This window comes from Vicugna pacos, chromosome 12 (assembly GCF_048564905.1).
Source record: "Vicugna pacos chromosome 12, VicPac4, whole genome shotgun sequence".
In the NCBI taxonomy this organism is placed as follows: Eukaryota; Metazoa; Chordata; class Mammalia; order Artiodactyla; family Camelidae; genus Vicugna; species Vicugna pacos.
The window spans coordinates 14,352,733-14,374,475 of NC_132998.1; the positions used below are offsets into that span (position 1 = coordinate 14,352,733).

Below are 21,743 nucleotides of genomic sequence, written 5' to 3' on the forward strand. Positions count from 1 at the left end.
AAATATGTATTTTTTTATTTCCCTGACACTAGGTTGCATGATCGTAGGAATATGATCATCTCTTTCTTGTTTTCTTTTCTCTTTGTGAATTAAAAAAAAAACTATCTCAAGTTGTATTTACTGTTGAAAGATTAAAAAGATAAAATTCAGGCTTCAGAGTATTATGAAAGCGGGCATTGTGACCCCTCAGAATTTGACCTTTTAAAATCAGCTATTCTAGTCCTTCCCTCTGCCTTTCAATGGGAATAGTTGAAATCATACCAGAAGAATGAGACTCCATCCTATTTTTAGAGGCCTGGAAAAGCAGTCTCCATCAGTAACTCATTTTAGTGTACACAAACCCTCTGGAATGTCTTTCTCATTTCTTCTCAAAGGCCTTCATACTTCCATGAAGCCCTTTGCCTTCCTCCAAGCCTGGACAGCACCACCCATAAAACTACATCTTTCCTGGGATACTTTGGGCTTCACCCAACAGTGGGCTCAATTCAAACTGACTTAAACAGTCAGGGAACGTATCATCTCTCATAAGAGCTCTCAGGTCCTGTGGGTACTGGAGTTGTTTGATTTGGTGGCTCAAGAATATCCCTGGGGACACAGGTCTCTGCATCTTCCCATGACAATCCTCAGAGCTTTGTTCAGTCTCAGGCTGGGAGTGAGATGGCTGCACAAGTCCAGAGACAAAATCCAGAGGTAAAAGAATGGTTACTTCTTCCTTTGTCTCCTCCTTAGAAGGGAGGAAACTGATCCTAGAAATACCCCCAGCAGACTTCTCCTCATGTTTCTTGGTCAGAATTGGCCGTTCTTGAACCAGGTGTTGTAAGGAGGATGAAATATCCACTGTTGATCAATCGCGAGTGGATTGAACCACTAAAGCCACTACATCCCCCTGTCATTCCATCCACCTTCCTCTCTGGCCTCTGACCTTATCCCGTTACCCCAGGACATTTCCTCCAATTATTGGGAAGGAGGGACCAAGAAGTGGACACAGAACACAGAGATAGGAAAGCACGGATAGTTCAAGTTCAAAATAGGGATACAACTTAAAAGTGGAGGATGGAATTGATTAAAAGGAATATTTTCTCACATTCATTAAGTAAAAGAGTTAGATCATGTGATCTGAGTTCCCATTTAACCCTACAATGTGCTTCTGACTGATAGAAGCCCAGGCACTGAAATCGGGCAAGTTTGTGTGTCTTTGGGTCAATTAGTTTAATGGGGTTGAGCCTCAGTTCCCTCACTTGAAAAATAGGAGTAATAATAATCATCTGGTGGGTTGTTGTGAGCACTAGAAATACGGCATAATTAGTGCTAGCATTGCACCTGGCATTTTATATATAAGTTAATAATAAATAACATGGTAAACATAATTGGCACTGCTGTATGTTATATATGAAAATTGTTAAGAGAGTAAATCCTAAGAGTTCTTGTCACAAGGAAACTTATTTTTCTTTGTCTTTAATTTTGTATTTATATGAGATGATGGATATTTGCTAGACTTACTGTGATAGCCATTTCATGTTGAAAGGAAGTCAAAGCATTATGCTGTGCACCTTAAACTTATACAGTGCTGTCTGTCAATTATATCTCAATAAAACTGGAAGAGAAGAGATTTAAAGGAGTGCACAAGAGCAGAAAACTATCCTACCTTTACTGATGGACGATGGAAATGGGAGAATGGATTTGACAGATGGGAGCTGGCGGAGAGTTTCAGCCTGGCTTTTTATCTCTGCGGTGAGAAGGGAAAGACACACAACATTAGAAAGGAAACTCCTCCGGAATCGCACATCTTCTACAGCTATAGTCCCCAAACTCAAGCCATGTGGGAAGTAGTGTTAAAAGATAAAAAAATCAGAAATATGTTTATAATTTTTACATTTTAAGAAGATACAAGGCAAATGTGACAATGCATCTTGAGACTGTGATTTATTTTTAAATGGGAAGAAGTAAGCATAATTTTAAGAAAAGAGATGAAAAGTTTGAGAGAATTTTCACCCATCATTGAATTTCTGCTTGAAAAAAAGAACTGCAGTTTTTTTCCTGAATTGTTTTGTTTCAATGGTTTGTCTTATGTTTAATCAACTAGCCTCACTGGGTCTCTCATGCTAGTATTAAAGTTGGATATGATTAGGGTGATATGGAACCTCGTGGACCATATTTTTGTCATAAACAACTGTACTCAAGTCTAGTATTTTAAGAATCTTCAAAAAGACACCTGCACCCCAATGTTCATAGCAGCACTATTTACAATAGCCAAGACATGGAAACAGCCTAAATGTCCATCAACAGATAACTGGAAAAAGAAGATGTGATATATTTATACAATGGAATACTATTCAGCCATAAAAACCGACAACATAACGCCATTTGCAGCAACATGGATGTTCCTGGAGAATGTCATTCTAAGTGAAGTAAGCCAGAAAGAGAAAGAAAAATACCATATGAGATTGCTCATATGTGGAATCTAAGAAAAAAGAACATAAATACAAAACAGAAATGGACTCATAGACACAGAATACAAACTTGTGGTTGCCAAGGGGGTAGTGGGTGGGAAGGGACAGACTGGGATTTCAAAATGTAGAATAGATAAACAAGATTATACTGTATAGCATAGGGAAATATATACAAGATCTTGTGGTAGCTCACAGCAAAAAAAAATGTGACAATGAATATATGTATGTTCATGTATAACTGAAAAATTGTGCTCTACACTGGAATTTGACACAACATTATAAAATGACTATAACTCAATTAAAAAATGTAAAAAAAAGGCAAAAAAAAGAAAAAATTAAAAACAAACCCCCCCCCCCCAAAAGCTATGCACCTGGACAAATTAGCAGTTATGAGAGTAATAATGAAATATACTTGTAGAAATAAAAAGGATGCAAAAAAATTTCCACCCAGACATCTTCACAGAGAGAATCACTGGAGGATGTACTTCAGCCAAGTCTGCTTGGTGATCCACAAACTGGTCCAGCACAGAGGGCAAGGAGAGATCATAGAAAGAGGCAGACCACTGCAGCTTAGTGGGTGGCAGTTTTTATCAGCAAGATAACTTACTTATGAGACTTGCCTTGAGCAGCCACAAGAGTCTTCTCATACCCCCACCAGAATCTTAAAAGTTTATATAGAAGCCTTAAAATACTGTCCGGATGGTCTTAGCAACAAACACATTACTGTCACAAGGCTGCATACTTGGTGGGGCTTCTCCTGCAGGGAAGGCAAGTGAAACACATTCCAGGGACAGGGGAGGGGTTAAGGAGCCTTAAATGCCTGAATCCAGCTCAAGGGTCAACCAGTAGTCACATCCTCCTGATGCCCCCTTCCAAGATTGCTCCGTGTCAGGTATAAGTAGTGAGAAAAAAGAAGAAAGGGAAAACAGAGTTAATGATTTCTTGGATATTTAAAATGTTATTTTAAAATTTTTGTGCAGTATGATTACAATATTGAGTATATTTTTAATGATACCATTCTGGAAGTTTCTAAATCAATGATTAAATTTAGTTAATTATGGACTTGTGAGTAATATTTTTTCTGTTTCTAAATTTAACATCCTGTATTTTTTACAAAGGATTTTTAAAAAATTTAATTACAAACTTAAAATCATTTCAAATGTATAAATAAATACATATTATAATGGTTATTTTAATTGAAAAAAAGCCAGTGTAAAGCATTAAAAACAATATAACAGCATCAGTAAAGCTGAGTAATTATATTTCTCATGGTTTTCACAAATAAAGAAAAGTTACTTTTTTATTAAAAAAAAGAATCAAAAATATTAAGAAACATTGTCTATTGAGCATTCACAATACACCAGATATGAAGCCAAGTACTTTTTTTTTCTACACACAATCTCATATATCACCCTTAGAAGTGAGTTTTATTATTCCTCTTTGTATGTGGGAGAATTGGAGTTTTGAGAGATTATGTTATGCATTTGCTCCAGGTCATTTATCTTGTGAATGGCAGTTTTGTCTGATCTAGATTCAGTGTCCTCAACTGATAAATACCTTTCCTGAACCATCATGACAGCTCAGATGCTCTCAGGCAGTGGGGTTTGGCTGTGGTTGTGCAAAGGTGGGCCAGGCCCGAACTCTACCAGTTGAGGGGTAAGAAGTTCTCACTCCTCAAACCTCTGAACAAGAAATTCTCTTTGAATCAAGGCATAAATGCCATCTTAGGAATGTATTGGGAGAGGGATGTGGGGCTGGGGTAGGGACAGCAACCCATTATATATTGGTATTTTACCTAAAATTGCCTTATTGATTAGCTCACAAGCCCTCCCACAGGATTCTGTGCAAATAAAGTTGTTTTTTTCCCTGTGAAGGTCTAGTTCCCAGGTACGGTGAGAAGGGAGGGCCTCTGGAAAGCCATAGGGAGATATGGAGTCAGGAGGGAAGATTCAGCGCCAAAACAGAGGAATGAATTGAGAGATGGGGCTCCATGTAAGGTTTCCTCCCAATCGATAGCTGTGCCCACATCCGGCCAAGGTACTAAATGTCCTAACCTATGCAGAGGACCATACTTCTGTGATAAAAGATTCGGAAAAAACTTTATTGTTATTTAATTTATTTATTCTTGCAGTGGGGAGGTAACTAGGTTTTATTGTCTATTTTTAGAGGAGGTACTGGGGATTGAACCCAGGACCTCCTGCATTCTAAGCATGCACTCTACCATTTGAGCTATACCCTCTCCCCAGAAAAAACTTTAAAATCTTGCTTAGTCTTTACTTTGATTACAAAGCATTTGGAGGACAGGTCAAAAGAACTTGGAAGTAGCAGAATATTTAAATCATACAGAATTATGATTAAAACTGGCCACAAATTTGGTAAAAAGAAAAGAAAAAGATCAAAGAAACAAAGCCAAAGTTAGATTCCCATCTCACACTAGACCCAAAATAAATTCCAGGTGAGTTGAATTTTGAGATTTTAAAGAAAAAAAATTACCGAAAGAAAACGTAGTCAAATATTTATTCAGAAAATTGTTATGTTACTAATTCTAAACATGACATATAAGGCAAAACTAAAATAGAAATGATTAATACGTTTGAATATGTAAATATAAAACTTCTTTGTACTAAAACCAAAGTAATAAAAGTGACAAACTTAGGAAAAAATTTAGATTTTTAACAAAGGATTACTATCTTTAAGATACAAAGAGCTCTTAAAAATTACTAAGAAAACATATAACAGAAAAAAGTGGGCAAAGGGATATTATATTAGTTATCTATTAGTGCAGAGAAAATTATCTCAAAACTTAGTAGCTTCAAGAGATGAACATTTGCTCTCTCACAGTTTCTGTGGGTCAGGAGTTGGAAGGTGGTTTAGCTGTGTGGTTTGGGCTCCGGGTCCCTTACAAAATGCAGTCAAGATGTCAGTCATAGGAGGCTTGACTGGCATGGGAGGGTGGCTCATATACAGGATTTGGGAATGGCTTTTTTCTTTTTTTTAATTCCTAACTAGCTATTGACAAGCGGCCTCAGTGCCTAGAAACACGGGCCTCTCCAAATAGTGCTGCTTGAGTGTCTCACTAGATGGCAGGTGCCGTCCCCCAGTGTGAGGAATCCCAGAGGAGAAGAGCAAGGCAGAAGTCACCGTTACCTCCACAATATTCTAGGGTCACATAAACTGGTCCTTATACAGGTGGGAAGGGCATGAGTACCTGGAGGCAGGGATCGCTGGGGCCTGTCCTGGAGGCTGGATACCACGGATATGAACTGACAATTAACGAAGTAGAAGACGATGGCCAGCCAGTGAGAAAGGGACCTGCTGGGTGGGGCAGCTGAACGCCCTCATGTTGCTGAGTCTGGGGCTTACCAAGCAGTAGGCTCCAAGATCCACAGCCGACAGGCTACTCTTGTGGGTCAGCCCAGGGTACACTAGGAGGGAAATCAGGAGCAGATTGGGCTGTCCTCTAGAAATTGGCATGGCACCCCATTCTCTTAAGAAAAGGCAAAAAACAATACCCAGGAGGTGTCTGTAGATTAATGGTTTTAGGCTCTAGGCCAAAATGTGGTGGACCGTAGGTCAAGGCCAAGAGGCTTCCAGTCTAGAGTCAGTCCAGGCAGGAGCTGAGGCCTTTGTGCTGCCACCAGGGAGGGGAAAATAAATGGTACAAGGAAGCCCCATGAAAGAACTGTGCTGGAAAAAGTAAACATTGAACCCAGAGGGCAAATTCTGCCTTCAGGACATATGTCCGGGTCCAGGTGGGCAAGGAAACCATAGCTTTGAATCAGCAATGGCTGCTTAAATCTCACTGAAATGATGCCATCCTGATGCTGGATTTGGTCATGAAAATCTTCCTGTCGGTGACATTCCATATCTCTCTTCTGGCCTTGTTCACAGGGAACAAAGAAAAATCAAGATCTTAAGTTTTAAATAAAAATAATAAAAATATGGTAGCACTGAATTTTCCTAAAACCAATAAACAAAATGAACCAAAAACATTCTGTTCAGTTTCATATAGGAAAACAAATCTTTTATTCTGGCCCTCAAATTTCCTCACTGTAGACTCTAACCTCATTTTCAGTCTTAACTCCAGTTTTTTTTACTGTCTTTTATCCTTCTCTCCAGCCACATCAGTCTATTCCATGAATCTCTTATTCATATCTTATAATTCTGGTCATGTTTTCCTGTTGTCACCTCATCTGTCTTGTCTTTACTCCTCCTGTCCTCCCACATAATTCCTACGCTATCTTTTAAAGCTTGATTCAATATCTTCTCTTCCATAAAAATTTTACAGACCACTCCAGCTTTTTCCATTCTCTGAACTCCAATAGCCCCTTTAGTCTAATTTCTCATTTGTCAATTAGGCATTCACTAAGCTATTATTTATTTTTGACCTGATTACTTAATTTGACATGTATATATAATACTTCTTCAAACAGATTGCAAACTTTTTGAGAACAGGGTCTATGCTGTGTCCTTCTTTGTCTTCCTCACCTCATTCTACGCCTCAGTGGGAACCTCGTTGTCCCTCAGCGGGTACCTCCTTGTCCCTCAGCCAGACGGTATAGCACCTTGTAATAAGTAACGAATCAATAAGTACTTGATGGATTGATTCATTGATTAATGTAACATTGCAGGAGAGCCAACTATAGTCTGATCCTTTTGTAGCAATGCTTTACCATCGATGAAGGAAGGCTGTGTCCCAGCCAGTGTAAACCTGCTCACGGGGTGGTGGTTCATCTCTGCTTTGTGCTAGATACGAAATCAGCAGGAGTTATGCCGGCTTGAGAAATTCTGAAAGAATGGAGATGATATACATGAGATGTTCAGAATGATCTATTTCTACTGACATCTCTACGCAGTTGGGCAATTTTTCACTATTTCAAGCTTCAAAGCCCTAGTCTCAGGATTAAATGTGTTTCATTAAACATATTTAATGAGTGTCAGTCACGGGGATAAGCATCTAGAACTGATACAGAGCAGTACATAGTAGGTGCTCGAAAATCTTTCCCTTGTCCCCAGAGTTTTGGGTGGCAAACATTCTGGTTGTTTTCCAAGATGGTCCCTTCTTCCTCACTTCCTCACTCCTGCCTCAGTGTTTTCAGCGGGTGAGCATTTGATTGTTGATGATAGTTACTTATATTTATATAGTGCTTAATGGTATATAAAGCAATTTCAGGGGAAGGGTATATCTCAAGGGGTAGAACACATGCTTAGCATGCATGAGGTCCTGGGTTCAATCCCCAGTACCTCCTCTAAGAATAAGTAACTAAATAAACCTAGCTAGCTCCCCCCTCCACACACACACACACACAAAAGCAATTTTAGGTGCATAATTTCATTTGGGTGTCACATGACTGCAGCCAGCTAGATGTTACTAATCCCCAATTTTCAAGTGGAAAAATTGAGCCTCAGAGAACTTTAGTTACTTACTGTTGGTAAATGACTTGGATTTTCTGATTTAATAAAGAAGAAGGAATGAAAGATGGAGAGGAATTTTGTTTCTGTTTATTTTTTGTTTTCAAACGGTATTACCTTGAGAACACCGCTGCGGCACAGACTGTCTCCCCATTGGAGGCAGATTTACCGTGAGATGAATGAGTTGAGTGTGGTTGGAAGTTAGGGGGCCAAGAGGGACCAGCTTTTGTCGAGTGTGGACGACTGGGCTACATTCTACTGGGCTTTTGAGCCATGTTACAAGTGCACATCTTCACCTTTGGAATAAGTGAAAACCATGAAATGTTTGCAGGTGGGATGAGATATAATCAGACAGGCCTTTTTTAAAAAAAGGAAAAAAAACTTTTTATTGCTGGGCAGTGTTCCATGGTGTTCCAGTTTTTAGTTATTACCAATAAAACTCCTGTGACTAAGCAAGCATGTTTTGGGGTGGACATAATTTTCATTTCTTTGGGATAAATGCCCAGGAGTGCAATTGCTGGGTCATACGGTATTTGCACTTGTAGTTTTTTTTTTTTTAAAGAATCTGCCAAACTATCTTACAGGCTCGCTGAAACATTTTACAATCCCACCAGCAATGCGTGAGAGATTCAGTTTCTCTCCATTCTCACAACATTCGATTTTGTCACTACATTTGCTGTTACCTGTTTTAATACCTCATCCTGGTCTTAATTTGCATTTCCCTAGCGGCTAATGGTGTTGAACATCTTTTCATGTATTTATATGCCATCTGCATATCCTCTTCAGTGAAGTGTCCCTTCATGTCCTTTGCCCATTTTCTAATTGGATTGTTTGATTTTTTTTAATGTGAAGTTTTGAGGATTCTTATAAATTCTAGATATGAGTTTTTCCTTAGGTATGTGGTTGGCAGATTTTTTTCTCTGACTTTGTAGCTTGTCTTTTCATCAAGGTCTTTTGCAAAGCAAAAGTTTTAAATTTTGCTGAAGTCTGATTGACTAATATTTTCTTTTATGATGTCATGTCAAAGAACTCTTTATTGACCCTTAAGTCCCCCAAGTTCTCTCCTGTATTATCTTCTAAAATTTTTATAGTTTTACATTTTACACTTAAACCTATGATCCATTTTGAGTTAACTTTTTATATGATATGAAGTTTGTCTACATTCATTTTTCTTTTTTTGCCTATGGATACCTGATTGCTTTAAACATTTATTGACAATGCTCTCCTTCCTCCATTTAACTGTTTTGCACATTTGTTAAAAACCAGGTAGGCATATCCATATGGAGTGATTTCTTCCTTCTCTCTTTATTCTGTTGATCAATGAGTCTGTCCCTTTGCTAAAACCACACAGTGTTGATTACCATAGCAATATAACAAGCCTTAAATTCTGGTGCTTTATTCTTCCTTTCCAGAATTATTTAAGCTTTCTCAGTTCCTTTGCCTCTCCATGTACACTTTAGAATACTCTTTCTAAATCTATGAAAAATCTTACTAGAATTTTTGATAGGCATAATATTAAACCATATATCAACTTGGAAAAATGGGCATCTTTACTATGCCCAGCCTTCCAATCCAGAAACATGAGCTATGTCACCATTTATTTTTATCCTCTTTGATTTCTTTCATCAGTGTTGTATAGTTTTTGCATACAAGCCTATATATGTATTGTTAGATTTACACCTAAATATTTCACTTTTTCGAGCAATTGTAAATGGTTCTATATTTTTCATTTCAGTTTCCAGATGCTCATTACTAGTATAGAGAAATACAACTGATTTCTGCATGTTGATCTTGTGACCTGTGATCTTGCTGAACTTAGAAATTCTTGGAGAGTTTCGTAAATTCCCTGGGATTTTCTATGTAGAATATCATGTCATCTACAAATAGGGGTAGTTTTATTTCTTTCTTTCCAAACTGTAGGCACTTCATTTCCTTTTCTCTCCTTGCTGCACTGGCCAGAACTTTCAATACAATGCCGAATAGCAGTGGTGATAATGGACACTTCTTGCCTTATTCTTGATTGGAGGAAGAAAGTATTCATTCTTTTGTTACTAAGTATGATGTTAGCTATAGAAACTTTTTTGTAGATGTTGTTTATTAAATTCAGGAAATTTCCCTCTTTTCTTAATTTTCTGAAAGCTTTTGATCATGAATGGCTGCTGAATTTTTTCAAATGCTTTTTCTGCATCTGTGGATAAGATCATATGATTTTTCCTCTTTAGCCTGTTAATATGGTAAATTACATTGATTAATTTTTAATGTTTAACCAGCCTTACATCCCTGAAATAAACCCCACTTGGGCATGGGCATGGTATAAAATTCTTTTCATATATTGCTGAATTCAACTTGCTAATATTTTGTTAAGAATTTTTGCATATATATTCATGAGGGATATTGGTCTGTAGGTTTTTCTTTTTTTGATACTGTCTTTGTTGATTTTGGGATCAAGTTAGTGTTAGCTTCATAAAGTGAATTGAGAGGTATTCCCCTCTCTTTCACTTTCTACAGAAGACTGTATAGGATTGGTATCAGTTCTTCTTTAAATATTTTATAGAATTCTCCAATGAAACCATCTTAGCCTAGAGCTTTCTTTTTTGGGGAGTTTTTAAATTACCAATTCAATTTCCTTAATAGCCATAGGGCTATTCAAATTATCTACTTCATACTCTGTTTTTGAGAAACTGAGTGATTTATCTAAGTTGTCAGATTTATGTGTGTGGATTTATCCCTAGAATTCTCTTATCATTCTCTTGATGTCTGCAGGGTCTGTAGCAATATCCTGCTTCATTCCTTCTATTGATCTCTGTGTCTTTTCCTTTTTTTTTTTCTTTCTCTATCTTGCTGGAGGTTTGTCAATTTTATTGATCTTTTCAAAGACCCAGCTTTTTGTTTCACTGACTCTCTCTACTGGTTTTTGTTTTCAGCTTCATTGATTTCTGCTCTTATCTTTATTGTGTCATTCCTTCTTTCTTTGGATTTATTTTGTCCTTGACTGCATGACATCACTCTGTCAGCATCTCAAAGAACAGGGACCATCGGACTTGTGATCGGGTAACTGGAAGACCAGGAAAACTGAAAAATAAACACCTCCTACCTACTTCCTGCCCCTCAGACAGAAATTGAGGAGGAAAAAGCCCTTTAGGTTAAAATATATATTGAGTCCTTTTATGCAATGAACTCGAAACATCGATAAATCACTAGGGAAAGAGAGTTGCCTTTAAGAGTCACATTTTTTTGGTCTTGAGCCCATGTTTTATTTTCTCAGGCCCCTAAAAAGCCCAATATGAAAACAGAGAATGAAGGAAAGAAACCAACACAGTTCCATGTGACAATGTGACATACTCATCCCACTGTGGCATACTCAGTGTGAGAGAGGCACTTTGCAAGCACTTTGTGAGTGGATTTTAGTATCAGAAGAATGGTATAGGCAGAGGAAGGAGAACTTCAACTCAGTCAATCAACTATTCTTAGCACCTTGTATATACAGGACACCAAGATAAAGCTTGTGCAGGATACGGAAGAGTTCTAAAATGCTTATCCTTAGCAAGCTTTTGGTCTTAGGGCATAACAACCCTGGGCCCTAAAATGGTGAGTCCAGCTCCCAAAACAACACTCCAAGCTCTCGAATCCACCTCTGTATAAGATACCCAAATCTTGGCAGATAAGTGAAGCAGCTAGAACATGTCAGCACTCCTGGATTCCTTCAAGGAGTGGACCCGTGGAATACCTAATCAGGACTGGGAGAGACTGTTCGTGCATACCTGTCACTTTCTTCGGAAACCACTGGGGATGAGGAGTAGCTGTCATTGCATTTCTGTCACTGTTATTGTTCAGAATGTTCCGACAGAGCTAGCAAGGAGACGAGTGGCACAACATCACGACAAAATTCATTAGGACCTGGAGAACTAGATGCCCTCCCCAGGGAACTTTTCAGTGCTCTGCCATGTCCTCCTCCCACGCAGCCCCCTCCCCTCCTTGAGACATTATCTCTGATGTGCCTGGGGCCCCAGCCAGCTTGCGAGCTCTCCAGACACGCAGGGGCACGAATTATGGCACTGCCTTAGAAATGTTACACCAGAGATCTGTCCTTCATTTTATATTTAATGCTGTCCTTACCCTACAAAATAGAGACCTGAAAATGTCAACAATTGAATATAGAATGAGCATTTTAAAAATAGATTTAAAAATTTGCAATGGCAGATTGAAGTTCATTATTAAGGAAGATCCAGCATTCTGTATTCATTAGCAGTTAGATCTTTCCAGTTCTTTATTTTGAAATAAATTATCCTGTGAGGAGTGTAAGAAAGATGTCCTTTGTCTGAACCAGGGGCATGAAAATGTACACCCCGGGGAATTTGCAGAAACACTGTGGAGGGCGTTTGGCTGCTGAAAATCGGTGGGAAAGGTAAGGTTTGTACATTTCAGTAATACGCTAGAGCAGAACAACTGCTAGCACTGAGTGCTCGCCATGTGTCAGACACAGATGCTTATAATACCCCAGTGCAATAGGTATTGTCATTCCCCAGCCTCAAGATTATGAAGCTGAGAGCTAGAAAGCTTAGGTGACCTGGCCAGTGTCGAGCAGCTAGTGCATGTTTAAGTCTTCATGAAGCCCAGATATCGTGGACTCTTAGGTCTGTATTCTTGGCCACTGCCCCTCCTTGCTAGTGCTTAATAAGTAAGAGCAATTCCTTTATTTTTTATTTATTTACTTATAATAAATTTATAATTTATTATAAATAAATTTTCTTTCTTTATTATAAATATCATATGAATTTATTATAATTTATGTAGGGCTTTATAATAAATACTATAAATAATAAATAAATATTTAGTTAGTTAGTTATTAATCAAGGAATTGCTAAATAAATAAGAGCAAGGAATTCAAACATCAATGTATCTTGTAAATTGTTACCTGTAGTCCTGTATAGGTGTCATAGCCTTACCTGAGAAAATTAATTAAACGTGGACTGCCCTTTCAGGCCGATAGTAGTGAAAATCTACAATAAATTTGATTTTGAAATACTCTACTTAATACTTTGAAAGTTTTCCAAAGCATAAAAACATGTTTCAAAATGTTCCTCAAATTTCGGCTGGTTTCCTCTTTTTAAAGATCATCTCGTCTGAACGGAAACATTCACATCTGCTGGGGAGTACAACCTCAGTTCTCAGCTGAAAGACACCCGAAGAAATACTGGAACCCACGAGTCTGTTCTTCTGTGTTTTTCTGGCTGAATGAGACGCCAGCCTCCCACGTCCACGTGCTGCAGGACCCTGTTCTCCCCTGTCCTCGTGAGCTCGTTTTGTGTCATCCGCGAGGATCTGAGGGGCTCTCCTTGTGCTGGCCAGGTTCTCCCATCACTGGCCTGAATATCCACAGAAAAAGGTGCAAATAGAGCAAGACACACTCTCCTTGAGAAGGTAGAACAGAGTGAAATAAAGTGAGTGTAAAGATGCCTACAATAATTAGTGTCATAGTCTTTGAAATGCATTGGGGGCCTCTCTGAGGAGAGAATTAGTAACAATTCCCCTGGAAGGTAATGCATAATAAGAATAATGAAGAAAATGAATATGCTGCAATGGGTTTCTTTTTCTCCAGTGGACACACAGCATTGGATGAGTCACCTGCTGCTGGAACAGGATTCTTTACCCTGGATCAATTGTGGGCCTTCCTGATGACACTTTAATAGAACAAGTGGATGCAGAGTGCCAGCTGATGGTGGGAGGCTTGGGCATGAAGTGGAACTACCATGGCCTGGAGTGAAACAAAAATGATACCTTTTAAAAAAACTCAGAGTCCAAGAGCCAATATGTGGTCCATGAAAGGGCAAAATGCAGAAAGTCTCCAATAAAATGGTAGGGTGGGTTATACATGTCAGCAGCTCATAAAATGTGTATTTCTGATTAAGGCTAAGAGAGCCAACGTATATAAAGGGAAATGGATGGAAGACAGATAACTTCATAAAAATCTCAAATTGTGCACTGAGGGACTCATACCTGCATGTGGAGGCCTTTCAGAAAGTGACTTTGTCTCTCCAGATCCCAGCCTCCTTGTCTCCAAAACGACCTTCTTTCACATCCATGTGGTTGAAAGAGGCTCCTTTGGAGAAGCTCCTCTCTCCAAAATCACCTGCACAAATGTGGACATTCTCAGGAAAAATGGGACTGACTTACATGGTTAATTCTATCAAATGACTTAAAATGATTCCATAGGAAGATGGAATATGCCACTCTGGTAATAACAGGTCTTCGTGATGTTCTTTTCCTCATAATTTACTCCAAGGGAAGGTAGAAACCAGGACACAGAACTTTTGTCACAGATGGAAAGAGAAAAAGAGATGCCAGTCATTTTATTCTAATTCATGTGCAAAAAAAAAAAAAATCTCCCTCACAGTTTCCATAGCTACTCCACCCCATCAGTTTTTATTTGCAGCCAGTCTCAGGGAGAGGTCAGGGACTTGTGCCTTCTCACTGCCCCGTGGAGTCACATGCCCTGTGTGACACTGATCCACACCCCCAGATGTCACCCAGGAGGGCAAGGCAAATCCAAACAGAATCCTCCCAGATAAACAATTCCCCTTTTCCCTTTGACATTATCAATAGCTCAAGAATGTCCTTCAAGCTGAAACCAGCTAGAGCATTGAGGTAAATGTGATTATGTAATAAAGCCAAAACATAGATTTAAAATATTTCCAACAAGTATATTTTGTATCACCAGCTTGAGACAAAATATTATATTTATTTTAATGTTGAAACATAACAATGAAAAAATACTCCCAGGTTGGGCAAGACCTATCTTTCTCCCAGGGCCCCCTTCCCCAAGTGATTTTTAGGGTGTAATGGCCCTCAACTCCATCCACAAATACATTCTCTGGTCCCCTGCTAGTCTTGTCACACCTTCTCTGAAATTGTCCTTCAAGGTTGTTTTTTGTCCCATAATCATTCATTCCAAGTGTCAATAGAGTTCCCATTCTTAATGTTCCCAAACAGATATAGATCTGGAAGTGATGTTAATAACAATTTACTGAATGTTGGGGAATGTTCACTCTTGGGCCTTCCTCACGGTCTGTGCCTTGGTCCTGGCAGGCTCCACATGGCTGATCCTTCACCAGTGAGAAGTTTCTGGAACTAGGGGCCCCCACCCATTTGCTCCTTGCTTCCAGTCCAAGGTGAACATCCCCTTAGCCTGCTAATAGTTCCTTAAGGAAAAACTCCTCCTCTGTCCCCCTTTCGTTGAACACACAAGAACAAATGGTCTTCCATGACTCACACAGGTCTAAATGCATAGTCAGAGGTTTTCTGATTAAAGATGGTGGATTGAACACATATGTTTATTTCCCTTCTGAGATTCCACTGAAGAGACATAAAGAAGACCAAAAAACAAAACAAAACAGAACAAAACAAAACAAAACAAAACAAAACAGAACAAAACAAAACAAAACCAGATCTCCAGCAACAAGGAGAATGATAAGCAGGCTCAGTAGAAGAACTATTTGAAAAATTCTGAAAGATGTAAATGAAGGATGTGGCATGGACCGAGGAAGCCATCATTTGGATTGTTCATAAAGAGGCATCTTGACAATTTGCTCTATAAAAACTTATAAGTGTTGGATTGGAGTAGCTGGGTGTAGTAGGGGGCAGGAATGAAGCTTGGAGCCAAAAACTAGGGAATTAATTGATAGCCTGGGTATAGAAGAGTGGAACCTTGCTTTCTCCCCCACCTCACTGCAACACCAACACGTCCAGTGCTGGCAGCTGGGTATCTCATCCAGGCTGGAGACTGGCGTTTCTTCTCGGGGACATTGGCCCTTGGGGAAAGACTTAATGCATTCTAGCACTGCAGAAAAGATGATTTCTCAGTTGATAACTAGAGCAGACTTCGGCAATTCACAAACCCTCTCTCACACATACACAGCTCCTGTAGCAGGGAAGAACAAATCTGACCCCATATTAGATCTGTTCCTTTAGCTCTAACCCTATGCTCTGATTCCAGTTCTGCACCTTTTGTAAAAGAATATTGCCTATAGCCTGAAATATACAGGAGAGCCCATTCTCAAGGGGCTGACCCTTAAGGATATAACACTTTCCCATTCATATAGAGATGAAAAGTTGCAGTACAGGATAACATTTGTCTCGTTGGAGGTTTACAGGGACACCATGACCTGACCTACGTGGACAGCTGCAAGAACAAAGGATTCTGACACCAAAAAGTTTGCAACAACCAACCGCACCTTTTTAGTATAAAACAAGCCTGAATTCTGACTTGGGGGAAGATGGTTGTCCAGGACCTTAGTCTGCCATCTTCTCCATCTGCTGGCTTTCCAAATAAGATCATTATTTCTGCCCCAACACCTTGTCTCCTGATTTATTGGCCTGTCATGTGGTGAGCAGAATGAATTTGGATAGTTTGGACTCAGTAACACTCCAAACCAGCTTTTCCTTGCAAATCACTCTGAAATCTGGACAGCCAAACAAAGACCCACTACACATTTGAAGGAGCCCTCCAGCGGGGATGAGGTGGGGTGTCCAGGCCAAAAAGAAAGAGTGAAAATGCAGAAAGAAGTGAACTTAAAAAAAAAAAACTACAGTTAATGCCTATAATCTAGGAAGGTAACATGGAATGGTTTGGAGCAGGTGTTGAGTGAGCCCGTCTGAAATCTCTCCTTCTTACCGACACTCAAAATAATTTAGTTTGATGTTCAGCCAGTTTATAAGTATTGATTGGTCATCTTTTACTTATCAAGCTCATCCTGGGCATCAGTGGTAACCGATTTTATTTTTAATGACATGTGATCAATTTTATTCATGGTAATAATCAATTTCCTCTGTTCATTGCCTCCTTTACTGAGTACAGTCCGTACAGTGGAAAATAAGATTGATGGGAATAGAAAATCTCTCACAGACACTGGAAATAGTTGCCAGAGATGAGACGATGGAAGACAGTAGAAATAAATTCCACCTTGTGTACTTGGTGATGCCTTATCACTTGCAAAGAGCTGATTTATCTCACATTATCCTATAACCCTACAAAGAAGGACATTTCTCCAGCTGTCCTTTCACTCCAGGCCAATGTCAAACCTACTAGGAAATGTAAAGATGTGATGAGAGACATGTGCAAGGATCTTTACGAGCCTGCTAGGTAAATGCTCAGAAAGAGAGAGCTGCTACAGTGAGGATTAGGAGCCAGAAAAACTGGTAAGTGGGGCAAAGTTTGTTTTTTGTTGTCATAACTGCTCCTTTTTGTGCTTGCCTGCCTTTCTCCAACTCTCTGTACCCCAGTGTACTTAAATGTTTAGTCCCTGGGTGCCTAAATTCCCCTTGGTAACACCCCACCAGCTTTCAATCTCTCCCCTCTCCACAACCAGAGCACATCAATCCTATGCTCTTTCCTTCAGGTCTTTAATATAATGTGACAATGGTTGATACTGGAGCCCCAGAGGATTGTTTCAGAATCACATGAGTCTTCAAAATAGGGAATTTCTGTCTCTTTGTAAACTGAATGGTATAAATGTAAGTGACAATTATTAAGGTGCTCAGGAGGGACCTAATGAAACTTACAAGCTTCTGCACAGCAAAGGAAACCATAAGTAAAACAAAAAGACAACCTATGGAATAGGAAAAAAATTTTTGCAAATGAAACCGACAAAAGCTTGATCTCCAGAATATATAAGCCGCTCATACGACTTAATAAGAAAAAAACAAACAACCCAATCCAAAAATGGGCAGAAGACCTAAACAAGCAATTCTCCAAGGAAGACATACATGATCAATAGGCACATGAAAAAATGTTCAATATCATTAATTATCAGAGAAATACAAATCAAAACTACAGTGAGGTATCACCTCACACCAGTCAGAATGGCCATCATTCAAAAATCCACAAATGACAAATGCTGGAGAGGCTGTGGAGAAAGGGGAACCCTCCTATGCTGCTAGTGGGAATGCAGTTTGATGCAGCCACTATGGAAAACAGTATGGAGATTCCTCAAAAGACTAGGAATAGACTTACAATATGACCCAGGAATCCTGCTCCTGGGCATATATCCAGAAGGAACCCTACTCCAAAATGACACCTGCACCCCAATGTTCATAGCAGCACTATTTACAATAGCCAAGACATGGAAACAGCCTAAATGTCCATCAACAGATGATTGGATAAAGAAGAAGTGGCATATTTATACAATGGAATAGTATTCAGCCATAAAAACTGACAACATAATGCCATTTGCGGCAACATGGATGTTCCTGGAGAATGTCATTCTAAGTGAAGTAAGCCAGAAAGAGAAAGAAAAATACCATATGAGATCACTCATATGTGGAATCTAAAAACAACAACAACAACAACAACAAAAACAAAAACATAAATACAAAACAGAAACAGACTCATAGACATAGAATATAAACTTGTGGTGCCCAGGGGGCTGGGGGGTGGGAAGGGACAGACTGGGATTTCAAAATGCAGAATAGATAAACAAGATTATATTGTATAACACAGGGAAATATACACAAGATCTTATGGTAGCTCACAGAGAAAAAAATGTGACAATGAATATATGTATGTTCATATATAACTGAAAAATTGTGCTCTACACTGGAATTTGACACAACATTGTAAAATGATTATAAATCAATAAAAAATGTTAAAAAAAAAGTACTCAGGAAATTGGCATTTTCCTCCTTTGGATTCTTTTTTAATTTTATTTTTTATTGAAGTGTAGTTGATTTACAATGTTAGTTTCAGATGTACAGCAAAGTGATTCAGTTATACATATATGTATTCTTTTTCAGATTCTTTTCCATTATAGGTCATAGAAGATATTGAATATAGTTCCCTGTGCTATATAGTAGGTCTGTTGTTTATTTTATATATAGTACTGTGTATCTGTTAATTCCAAACTCCTAATTTATCCCTCCCCCTCTCTCCCCTTTGGTAACCATAGTTTGCTTTCTATTCCATGAATCTGTTTTTTATTTGTAAATAGATTTGTAAATAAATTTGTATCAAATTTTTTATATTCCACATGTAAATGATATGATAACAGTCTCTGTCTGACTTACTTCACTTAGTATGATGATCTCCAGGTCCATCCATGTTGCTGCAAAGGCATTATTTCAGTCTTTTTTTATGGCTGGGTAATATTCTATTGTGTATGTGTGTATATGTGTGTGTGTGTATGTGTGTATATATATATGTATGTGTGTGTGTATATACACTGCATCTTCTTTATTCATTCATATGTTGATGAGCATTTAGGTTGTTTCCATGTCTCAGCTATTGTAAACAGTGCTGCTATGAACACCGTGGTGCATGTGTCTTGGCGTTTCTGATTGCATCAAATAGGCAGATGGTGGTCTGGTCTGTTGTCCCAAATAACTTGCCGCAGGTCAGCTAAATGAAAGCAAATTCATACTCTCCTGACTTGCAAACATATATGTTGAGTGTTGGGGGAAGAAAAGGGCCTTCCCTAGAGATTTAATCACCAACCTGTGGAATAAACCTTAACTTTCTTATATAGAAGAAGCCGCTTCTAACCTCTTCCACAGAAAGCTCCATCTGTTAGTCTGTTAGCACAGCAGATTTCCTACGGTGAATAGATAATTTTTAGAGTTACGTGGTAGATCTCTTGGGGAACATAGTATATACCTGATTCCCACCTAAAGGCTGTGAGGTGTATTGGGTTGTGTGGGTGGTGCTGCCGTGGTGATGGTAGTGTGTGTCCATGTGTGTGCATGCATGTGCGTGTGTGCGTGCACTGGTCAGAGCAGCAGCAGAGCGAGACAGTGGAATATTCACCTGTAAAATTTGGCTCTAAAATTAAAAAAAAAACCCTCGATTTTGTTGGATATTATTAAAACCATTTTCAGCCAAGTTGTACTTGTTTCACTTTGATTTTCCAGGAAATAAACTCAGCATCCCATAGAGTTGGGTGATTGTGGAGTGCTATGTGATGAGAATTAACCATCTGCTGAATCTCGAAGAAAGAATTGTTACTGCCCAGATTCTAAGACAGAACTTCCTGAGGAGTCAGATGATTTCAGAAGAATTTTTATAGTGAGAATTAACTCTAAATGGCCCATCTGGCGTTGCTCCCTGGTCCAAATTAGAGCAGCCTCAGCTGCACTGATCAAATACCTTGGAGTGCAAGGGGCCTTGTAAGGTCTCAGCACCAGCTGGACATGTGCTCTAAGTACTTCATAATTTGTGTTAATATCCCACATGAGATGCGGTGTTGTCAGTGGCTGTAATGTTAATGAAAGGAAAGATGTACATTGTGTACAGATGATCTAATTTCATCTTGAGAAAATCTAAAAGAATTAATTTAAAGGTTAGAATAAAGTGGCTAAGCACATTAAAATCCACATGTAGAACTGTGATGAGGAAAATGGTGAAGGCCTGGCTTAGCCATGATCTAATGACAGGACGCCCGTTAGCCATTTTGGGGAGAATCCACAAACAGTTCAGTTCTTTCCTTTGCTAACCCGTCATCAGCCTACTTATGAACAGACTGTCCCGACTGACTTTTTTCCCCTAGAAACAAGCTAATCAGTTTACTTCAAAAAATATGCAAACAAAAGTCACTCTCCCAGACTGTCTTCAGTTTTTCCTCTCCTCTTTCTCCTGGAAATTCTATTTCTTGACTCCTTTCCTTGACAATAGTCTATTGATTGTTCTTCCTCAAATGAATACATTTGCATGCATGCCACAAACTGAAAACGTTATTCTAAAGCAATAATCACTTGGGAAACATAATTTTTAAAAAGAGATCACATTGGCAAAAAGAATCAATCAAAATTAAAACCCCCAACCCGGTGTCAATTTTAACAAAAAAGGATATTAAAAAATGTACATGTTTATGTTTTTATTGCTATGTAACAAACCACCCCCAAAACTTGGTGACCACAAACAACCACCATTTTGTTTGTTCATGATTTTGTGGGTTGGCTGGGACGCTGGGGGTGTTTCTTCCTCTGTCTCGGGGTATTCGATGCTTTTGCAGTCAGGGGATGGATGGGACCAGAACTTTCAAGCTGGCTACGCGCATATGTCCGGAACCTTGGTGAGGACAATCAGAATGCTGGACCTTCTCTCTGACTCTTTTTTCTTCCTGTGGCTTTCTCTGTATGACTAGTTTTGGCTTTTTTTTTTTTTTTCCATGCCAGGAAGGCCTTCACATATAAGCATTTACCAGTCCTCTGCTTGCAGCATGCTCGCTGCTCTCTCACTGGACAAAGTCAGTGTGGGTGGAGCCTATACGACGACGAATAAGAGGCGTGTGAATTCGGGGGCGGGGACTACCGGAGTCAAAGTCTACAGCCATGGGTCTGTCTCTCTGCTCATTCTTCAGCAGCATCTCTTGAGTCTGTAATTGCTATTTTATTTTGTTTTTTGTTTTACCACATTGTAAGTGCAATGGGTTACAATCTCACTTAAGTATCCTCAGAGCCTGGCATAGCCCCTGGTTAGTGCATAAAGACACACTGGATAGACGAATGATGGGGTGCACGTGTTGAGTGACCTACTCCAGTCCTTGCTGGGAGAGCTAAAGATGAAGCCATGAGACGTCAACTCCTACCCTGGCTTCCCGAATTCTCACCCCGCATTCTTCCTGTGCCAACTGTGAGGTGTCGAAGAAACATACAGGAGAAAGTGCCTTCTGCGAAGCTCTGACTGCTTCTGTCACAGCTTTGTAAGTCTTGGCATCATACCTCCTCTCACCACTTGGAGGGAACAATTGAATCCTGCAAGCTGTTTGGTCCAGAGTGGTTTTGTATAGCAACTTTTAATGAGACCAGTTAAGAAAATTCTAACATTAGCCCTGAATCTCATGGGTATATGTGAGTGGTTAGAAAAGGAAAGCACAGGAAGATGGTGCCGGCCAG

At 39.2% G+C, this 21,743-nt stretch overlaps 1 long non-coding RNA gene across 1 annotated transcript in view; it reads left to right on the forward strand.

The window, feature by feature from the left end:
* LOC140700425 (uncharacterized) overlaps nucleotides 1–13,319 on the forward strand; it is a 55,700-nt gene extending 42,381 nt beyond the window's left edge. The window contains exons 3-4 of the long non-coding RNA XR_012078814.1: nucleotides 12,190–12,267; nucleotides 12,976–13,319. This is a non-coding gene — a long non-coding RNA (uncharacterized lncRNA). The remainder of the gene's footprint in view (nucleotides 1–12,189; nucleotides 12,268–12,975) is intronic.
* The last annotated feature ends 8,424 nt before the right edge of the window (nucleotides 13,320–21,743 follow it).